Here is a 9,919-nt window from a genome sequence, read left to right as displayed (position 1 = left end):
TTTTAGTATCTACAAATTCTAAAACAACATCACCTTTTAGAACATGATCTCTAATAAAATGATGCCTAATTTCTATATGCTTGGTTCTAGAGTGAAGAACTGGATTTTTAGATATGTTTATGGCACTTGTGTTATCACATTTTATGGGAATGTGATCTAATACTATTCCATAATCAGATAGTTGTTGTTTCATACATAGAATTTGTGCACAACAACTACCAGCAGAAATATATTCTGCTTCTGCTGTGGATATTGCTACACTATTTTGTTTCTTGCTATTCCAAGAAACAAGAGCAGACCCTATGAATTGACATATGCCACTAGTACTTTTCCTATCTGTTTTTGATCCAACAAAATTCGAATCTGAGTATCCTACTAAATTGCATAAAGAATTTTTAGGGTACCATAATCCTAAATTAAATGTTCCTAATAGATATCTTATGATTCTTTTTACTGCCATTAAATGAGAAAACTTTGGATTTGATTGAAATCTTGCACACATGCATACACTGAACATAATATCTGACCTACTTGCAGATAAATATAGTAGATATCCAATCATATCTCTGTATTGCTTTGGATCAATAGGTTGACCAGATTCATCTTTGTCAAGATAACAATTGGTGTTTATAGGAGTAGCCAAGTGTTTTGAGTTTTCCATTCCAAATCTCTTAATGAGTTCTTTGCAATATTTTGCTTGGTTGAAAAAGATCCCATCATTTGTTTGTTTGATTTATAGTCCAAGAAAGTAATTTAACTCACCCATCATGGACATCTCAAACTCACTTTGCATATCAATAGAAAACTCCTTGCACAAAGATTCATTAGTATATCCAAAAATTATATCATCAACATAAATTTGTATCAACAAGATATCATTATCCTTCTTTTTTATGAATAAGGTGGTATCTAATTTCCCTCTAGTGAAATTCTTTTCTAATAGGAATTTACCTAATCTTTCATACCAAGCCCTAGGTGCTTGTTTTAAGCCATAAAGTTCCTTCTTTAATTTATACACATGGTCTAATTTTTGTGAATCTTCAAACCCAGGAGGTTGTTCCACATAAACCTCCTCTTGAATTAGACCATTTAAGAAAGCACTCTTGACATCTATTTGATATAGTTTAAAATTCATAATAGATGCATATGCTAATGGCATCCTAATGGCTTCTAATCTAGCTACAGGTGCAAAAGTTTCTTCATAGTCTATACCTTCTTCTTGGTTATATCCTTTTTCTACAAGTCTAGCTTAATTCCTAATTACTATACCATTTTCATCCAATTTATTTCTAAATACCCACTTAGTTCCTATGGGGTTTTCTTAAGAATGGGTCTGATTAAGGCTCTGTTCATAATATAACATGCGGTGTTAACCGCTTCTGCCCAAAAGTATTTTGGAAGTGGTGTGTCATTTAAAAGAGTTCTAGCAAATTCTTCTAGGGCTCTATTTTTCCTTTCTACTACTCCATTTTGTTGGGGTGTCCTAGGTGCATAAAAGTTGTGTTCTATGCCATATTCATCACAAAATATTTCAAAATCATTGTTTTCAAATTCACCTCCATGATCACTTCTGATGGAGATAATTTTGAGATTCTTTTTGTTTTGAACGACTTTGGTAAGTTTTCTAAATGCATGAAATGCATCATTTTTATGAGTAAGAAATAAAGTCCAAGTATACCTAGAATAGTCATCAACAATTACTAATGCATAGTAACTTCCACCAAAACTCATGACCTTAGATGGTCCAAACAAATCCATGTGTAATAATTGCAATGGTTGAGTGGTGGAAACAACATTTTTAGATTTAAAAGATACTTTTGTTTACCTTTTTGGCATGCATCACATAACTTATCTTTTTCAAATTTTAATTTAGGTAAACCAATAACTAGATCTTTTGAAATTAATCTATTTAGATGATCTATGTTAATATAAGCAATTCTCTTATGCCATAACCATGGATCACAATCTTTACTTAGAAAACATCTATCATTTTTAGATTTTTGTTTTAAATCAATCATGTAGACATTATTTTCTCTGAAACCTATATGTTCAATATCTTCATCATGCTCATGCTGAATAACACATTTTTCAGAATCAAAAGATACTTTATATCCTCTATCATATAATTGACTAACACTTAATAGACTATGCTTCAAGCCTTCTACAAGTAAAACATTTTCAATAGGAGTAGAAGAACTCATACCTATTTTACCGACTCCAATAATTTTGCCTTTGTTATTGTCACCATATGTAACGTGTCCACTTTTCTTGGGAGAAATGGTTGTAAACTTGGATACATCTCCCGTCATATGCTTGGAACATCCACTGTTGATGTACCACTTCTTCCTTACAGATTCTTCTTTGTTGTTCTCATGAGATTTTGTCATGAGACATAAGTTGACTTGGTCTTCATCATGATCTTGGAATAACCTATTCTTGAAAATACTTTTGAAAAACAAAGAATCTAAAGAGACCATTAATCTTGAAGTGGCTAGACTTTCTACAAGATACCTGCTCTGATACCACTTGTTGGATCAAGTGGCCTCAGAATAATTAAGAAGGAGGGGTTGAGTTAATTATTCCTAAACCTTTACTAATTAAAAATTTACTCTTCTAAGGCTTTTATTATGTTGTTAAGTAAATGAAGAATAGAAAAGAAACTTAACCAAAAGTAAAAGCGGGAATTAAAGTGCACATCGGAAATTAAACGAGTAGGGAAGAAGGAGACAAACACACAAGAGCTTTATACTGGTTCAGCAACAACCCATGCCTACATCCAGTCCCCAAGCGACTTGCGATCCTTGAGATTTCTTTTCAACCTTGTAAAAATCCTTTTACAAGAAAAGATCCACAAGGGATGTACCCTTCCTTGTTCTCTTTGAACAACCTAGTGGATGTACCCTCCACTAGAACTGATCCACAAGAGATGTACCCTCTCTTGTTCTCAGTCAACAACCCAAGTAGATGTACCATCTACTTGTACCACAAAGGATGTACCCTCCAATGTGTTAAGACAAAGTTCTTAGGCGGTTAAACCTTTGAAACTTTGTGAATGGGGATACACAAGAATTCTCAGGTGGTCGGTCCTTTGATATCTTTTGTATATGGGAAAAGGAAGAATCAAAAGAATTCTCAGACTGTGTCGTTTTGAATTCTTTGATAAGGGAGAAGGGAGACACAAAGTAATTCAGGTGGTTAGTCCTTTGCTCTTTTGGAAAAGGGAGAAGAGAGACACAAAAAAAATACAGGCGGTTAGTCCTTGGCGAATTCTTTTTGGCAATGGGAGAAGGGAATGAAAAAGATGAATAGCACAGTTTTCAAGGTTTGGAAAACCAGAAAACTTTGGAGGGCTTTTGGCAAAAGGAAGAAGAAGTTCAAAGAGAATCAGAAATCAGATTGGGAAAAGTTTGTTGTCAAAAGAATTGTTGGAAAAAGTTACTGTTTACAAATCAAAGTCTTGCTTTTATAAACTCTTCAAGTCTAGTCAAGAAAACTATTAGAAGAGTTATAACCTTTACAAAAACCTTAAAAACCATTTGGAAAAGTTATGACTTTTAGAAAAACTTGAAAACTATTGGAAGAGTTACATCTTTTGATTTTGTTCAGAAACTATTACTGGTAATCGATTTCCAAATCAGTGTAATCGATTACACAAAGCTTTTTTGTGAAAGGATGTGACTCTTCACATTTGAATTTGAATTTCAACGTTCAAACACACTGGTAATCGATTACCAAATCATTGTAATCAATTACAACATTTTGAAATCAATTGGAACGTTGTAAATTTAGTTAAATGCTTTTTGAAAACCATTTTGCTACTGGTAATCGATTACAATAATCTGGTAATCGATTACCAGAGAGTAAAAACTCTTTGGTAAAAGGTTTTGAGAAAAATTCATGTGCTACACAGTTTTTGAAAAATATTTTTAATACTTATCTTGATTGAGTCTTCTCTTGATTCTTGAATCTTGAATCTTGATCTTGATTCTTGGAACTTGAATCTTGAAACTTGATTCTTGTTTCTTGAAATCAAATTTCCTTTTAAACCTTGAAGTGTTCTTGATTCAATCTTGAACTCATTCTTTGATTCTTGAGATTATTATCTTTGTTATCATGAAGTGTTTTTGACTTTTGAGTTTTTTGTCATCATCTTTGTTATCGTCAAAACTCTTTGAATCAATCTTGATTCATCATGAAGATTGCTTCTACATGAAGCTTTAAGTGCAATTCCTTTCTTTTTCTTATCATTCTCTTCATATTGATTCAATCTCATTAATTACATTTCATGTTCCTGTAACTTTCCAAACAAAGTAGCAAGAGACATATTAGAAAGATCCCTAAATATAATTACATCTCAAAACTTTATTAATAAGATCCTCATTTGGAAATGTCTTTCCTAAAGATGCAAGATGATTTACTATGTGTGTAAATCTCTTTTGCATGTCCTGTATAGTTTCATTAGGATTCATTTTAAATAATTCATATTCATGAGTTAAGGTGTTTATCCTAGACCTTTTCACATCTATTGTTGCTTCATGAGTTACTTGTAAGGTATCCCACATATCTTTTGCACTTTTGCAATTTGACACCCTAAAGTATTCATCCATTCCTAATGCAGATGTAATTATATTTTTGGCTTTTAGATTATATTGTACTAACTTCATTTCCTCCTCATCCCATTATTCCCTAGGTTTTTCTATTGTTGTATTTCCTACTACCATAGTAGGGATGTAAGGTCCAATTTCTATGGCTTCCTAGATATTTAAATCTATAGCCTCTATGAAAATTTGCATGCGGGTTTTCCAATAATGGTAACCCACGCCATTGAAAATAGGAGGCATATTTATAGAATTCCCTTCGGGAAATAAAAAGTTTGATGAGGCCATATTCTTAAAGTTTCTAAACCTTTTACAAGAATTAAACTCTAATATCACTTGTTAAACAAGTGGCCTCAATAATATAAGAGGAGGGGGTGAATTAAGTTTAAAAATTTCCCCTTAATCAAATTTTAATTTTCTCTTGAAATATAATATGGACACTTAATATGAATTAAGTAAAGAGCAATTCAATTAAAACTTCTTTAAAAATAAGTAAAGCAAAAATAGAATGCAATAAATTAAAGTTAAGGAAAGAGAGAAATGCAAACTCAGTTTTTATACTGGTTCAGCCATCCCCTGTGCCTACGTCTAGTCCTCAAGCAACCCGCTTAAGATTTCCACTATCTTGTAAAATCCTTTTATAATGTCTGAACCACACAGGGATACCCTTCCCTTGTGTTAAAAAATCTTTGCAACTCAAGAGACCCACAGTCTCTTTGAACAACAATGGTTTGCTTTTGAGTAAGAAGATTATTTCTCTCTTGAAGAGAATAATGTTACAAGATAAAGATCTTATAAGAATCCTTATAGATTTTTCAAGTGTTTGGCCAAGGCTTTCTTTTGAGAGGATAGGACAATTATTGTTCTAAAAAACTCTGAGGAAATTCGAACCCAAGTCACCTATTTATAGGCCTTTGGTGGTCTTTCAAAATTTTGTGAACAGTTGTGACTTTTGGAAGTTATTTTTAAAATTTCCTCACTGGTAATTGATTACATATTTGTGGTAATCGAATACAGAGTTAGTTTTGAGGAGTTATGACTCTTCAGATTTAAAAATCAAGTTTTCGTGACTGGTAATCGATTACACAACTGTTGTAATCGATTACAGGCTTTAAAATTTAAATTCAAAATTTCTAAAAGCTGTTTAAAATAGTTGTCTCTGGTTATTGATTACAATCTCTTTGTAAATGATTACATAGTTTAAAATTCAAATTTAAAAGTTTGTAAAACTGTTTAAAACTTATTTTAGCTTCTGGGATTAGCAGAGAGAAAATCATATTTTTAGAAACAGAGTTTCACTTTTTTTAATAAAATAAGCAAGTTTCTATTTTTTTTAAGTGTTTTTGTCTAAACTGGTTCTTTTTAAAACAATGCTAGTTTCTGCTTATTTTGAGAAGCAAATCCTATCTGCTTATTAAAAAGTGCTTTTCTAAAAAAACATTTATTTTAAAATAATAGTTTAAACAAACCAGCCATAAATGTATTTCTTAGACTACTTAGATTATGTTATGATGATTCAACTGTCACAAAGTTATTGTGCTAACTTCTATATTCAGAAAGATATTATTCAGGATGATAATTGAAAACTTTTCGTGCCCAAATCATTTTCATGGTTTTCTGAAAGCTTCCATACATGGTGTAAAATATTGAACTGATTAATTAAAGGCATATCTTGTAATCACAAAGGTTATATAGTTCATGTATGCTATTTTACAAACTAGTTAAGCTTGCCAAGAAAAACTTCTTATATATGCATTCTGATGTATGAAATTTTAATGCTCTTAACATTCTGATGCATAGGTAATATGTATAATAGTTAATAGTAAAATGCATAAGGAGAGAAAAGGAATATTCAACACGTGAGTTTTAAACCGGTTCACCCTAAACCTAGGGTTACATCCTGTCTTCAATCTTCCAATGAGATTTTCACTAACCAACACAACAACCAACCACCACTATCTTACAACAACAACCTCGATAGGTTCACAACTACATAGAGCTTCACTCAAACTCTTGTGGCAACAAGAACACCTCCCTCACTATAACACCTCAACCCAATCTTGATGTGGAGATAGACTGTCTCAACCATATAACATCATAGAAGAGACAAACCAAGTATTCTTCACCTTTTTAGGTGCACTTAAGCCTCAAAATGACTTAATTCTCGGGAGGGAAGATATCTCACCAAAGAAATCCCCAATTCTTAATTACAATCAATATGAATTTTAATTAATCAATATGCATTTTAAACAAAGGTAATTAGATTATTTAAAATGTATGACAAAATCAATTATTGTATTATTAAATTGTTCATTTATTATCACGTTAATAGTTTATTTGTTAGACATGTCAATTCAAAATAATCTAATGACATTTTTATGGACCAAATTTTAAAACAAATTAAAACAAAAAATTATTTTATTGCAAGACACACATCAGGTTTGTATTTTGGAAAAACCACACTCATTATTTACCACCGAAAAAACGTTAGGTTTGTTTTTTCTTATTTTTCTTATTCCTAAAAATACGTAATCATGTTCAAGTGATTATAACAAGTATATATTTGATTAAATCAATTAATTAATTATTAATCGTAATTGAATTTTGATTTTATTGCATTTTATAAAAAAATTAATATTTAGTGATGCTTATGATTAGAATATTCAAACTTATAAGTAGTATAAAAAATAATTTATTTACTGAATAACAAGCATTGTAAGACTTTGTTTCTCTGTGAAATGTCTTCCAATTTTGATCTTATTGCAAACGGTAATGTCTAATATAATTGGAAGGTTAGCAAATTACAAATTCTAATACTTTTTCAATGCTTAAATATATTTGAGATTTTTAATAAATGATCAATTTTTATTTTGGATCTCTAATAAAAAAAATATTGTGTTAAATCCTTGATGTATATATATATATATATATCTAATACTTTTTCCTTGCTTAAATATATATATATATATATATATATATATATATATATATATATATATATAACATTATGTTTTTCATAATGTCAAATTAATTAATTTTAATTAGATTGAAAAAGTAATTAAATTTAATTGTCGTAATTAATTAATTAATGATGGAGTGGTTTTTGTATGTATGATTATGATTTCAAATGTGAAAAACTATGATTGGGGTGTGAATAACAAGTTTTAGAATGTTTAGACTGAGCTGAATGGACCTTGTGTAACACTCCTTGTTACATTGACTCATACTCAACCTTTGTTTAATTTTAAATGAATTCTTAATTAATTTACTCATTAAAATCTGTGCAATTTTTTGTGTTAACAACATCACTAGAAAAAAAAGCAGAAACTAAAACATAAACATAAGAGGGGAAGAAAACATAACTTTGTCATGAATCAAAAGATGTGTCAACATAGTTAATAAATACAATTGAAAACCAAATACAATTGAAGGTACATCATACTGCTGAAAGTCGATCCACTAATCAACTTCCTCTAATAGAAGTCTAGCAAAGCAATGACACTAGCACTCTAATCCTCTCCCTCGGAATCAAGCTCGATAAGGTGGCACTCATGACCCCTATGAGTAAGGGGTGATTTGATCAGGCACATATAATTCTCATGGATGAAAAAAGCCTCCATGTACTACTCAGCCTCAAGCATGTCGAATACTTCAGCTCAAAAGGTAAGCTCAACTATAACCAGTGGTGCGCCTAACGATGGTAGGTTACAAACGATGAGATCTCCATGATAGTAATATCTACCCTTGCCACTATGGAAATACCATTATCCAATCGGGTAGAAGGATACGTCTAGATTCCACACCGTGAAGTCCATCTATGCATAAAAATAAAAGGGAAATGGGGTGAGGTTGTATTCTTTCGATGTCACCCCATGGAAAGAATAAAGATCTTTTCTCACTCCAACACACAAAAAAACAACATAGAACTATATATACATATATAAGGTTAGTAGTGGAGACTCTAGAATAATCTAAGTCTTAACTCGTCACCATCATTGTCGTCATCACATCATTCTTTTTAGAGCATCATTGTATGGATCCATACACCTAGTTGATCAACCATCATCACAAATCATCCTTAGGAAGCAATGAGGAGTAAGTATATATCTCTACCACTACCACAATCCCATACTTGTGCAACCAACACATCTACTTGTTACCCTGACACCAATTTCAATTGTTAGTCAAACATATAATCTCATTACGTGTAATCAACCAGGCGAAATTCCCAAATAAGATATGCCCTTCGCTCCATCATAAGTTGTCCTTGTGTTTATTGGGATGTGAGAGCTGGCATTATCAATTCTAGATCGTAAGGGGTCGGCCTACCCATTAGGACGTCACACACTCAAGCCTTCCACCCTCTCAGTGTACTAAACCGTAGCTTCCCGCACCAGGTCCAAAACCTTCCACCCACTACTATATAAAAAGGCTTTAACATCGATTCTAAAAGTGTTTCAACATTTGTTTAGAACCAACATTGAAACTATCATTGTTAAAAGTAGACATTTTTCAACATCGATTTTAAAATCGATGTTGAAAGTCATTATTTACATCAGTTCTGACCATTAAAAGTAGGCTTTAATTTCATATGTCCTCTTTTATAAGCATATCTTATCCTTGTCCTTGTAGTTGGTTCTCTTCTATTGTTAATAAATTCTATAACTTTATAATAAAAGCTACAATATGCATTTATTATTAACTAAAATACTCGGCATTTTAACGAGAACTAAAAATATTCTAAGCATTGCAATATTTATATTTAAGTTGTATAAAAAGTGTATATAGTTAACTGCCACTTTAATTGTTTTAGGCGTAAAATAATATATATATATATATATATATATATATATATATATATATATATCAATGAATGATCAAGTATTGTAGTACCGCAACCAGAGTTCAACTATTAATTAAACAAAGCAAATTGCTGCGTAAAACTGCCAATAATAATAGTTTTTCCTAACAGACAACTTTTTGTCTTTTGACAAAAGAAGAAATTTGATAAAAAAAAAAAAAGGTTCCATTATATTAGAGAGAACCATATGCATCCCTAAAACAGACAATTTGAAAATCACCAATATCCATTTCTTTTTGCTATTGCATCACCTATTACTATGGTTTCTTTCTTAGAAGAATTGAATGTATAAAGTATTAAACTTGTTAAAAACTCAATGCACTGCAGACAAAAACAAAAACCAACAAGTATTTAAAAAATAAAGACTTGGTACTACACGATTGACATCATTTTGTAACAAATTTCGCACCCACAGTCAATAAATGGCAACCATGAAAGCCAATAATTACTTGTGGAACAT

Source organism: Glycine soja, chromosome 7 (assembly GCF_004193775.1).
Source record: "Glycine soja cultivar W05 chromosome 7, ASM419377v2, whole genome shotgun sequence".
Taxonomy (NCBI): domain Eukaryota; kingdom Viridiplantae; phylum Streptophyta; class Magnoliopsida; order Fabales; family Fabaceae; genus Glycine; species Glycine soja.
This window is presented reverse-complemented; position numbering follows the sequence as displayed.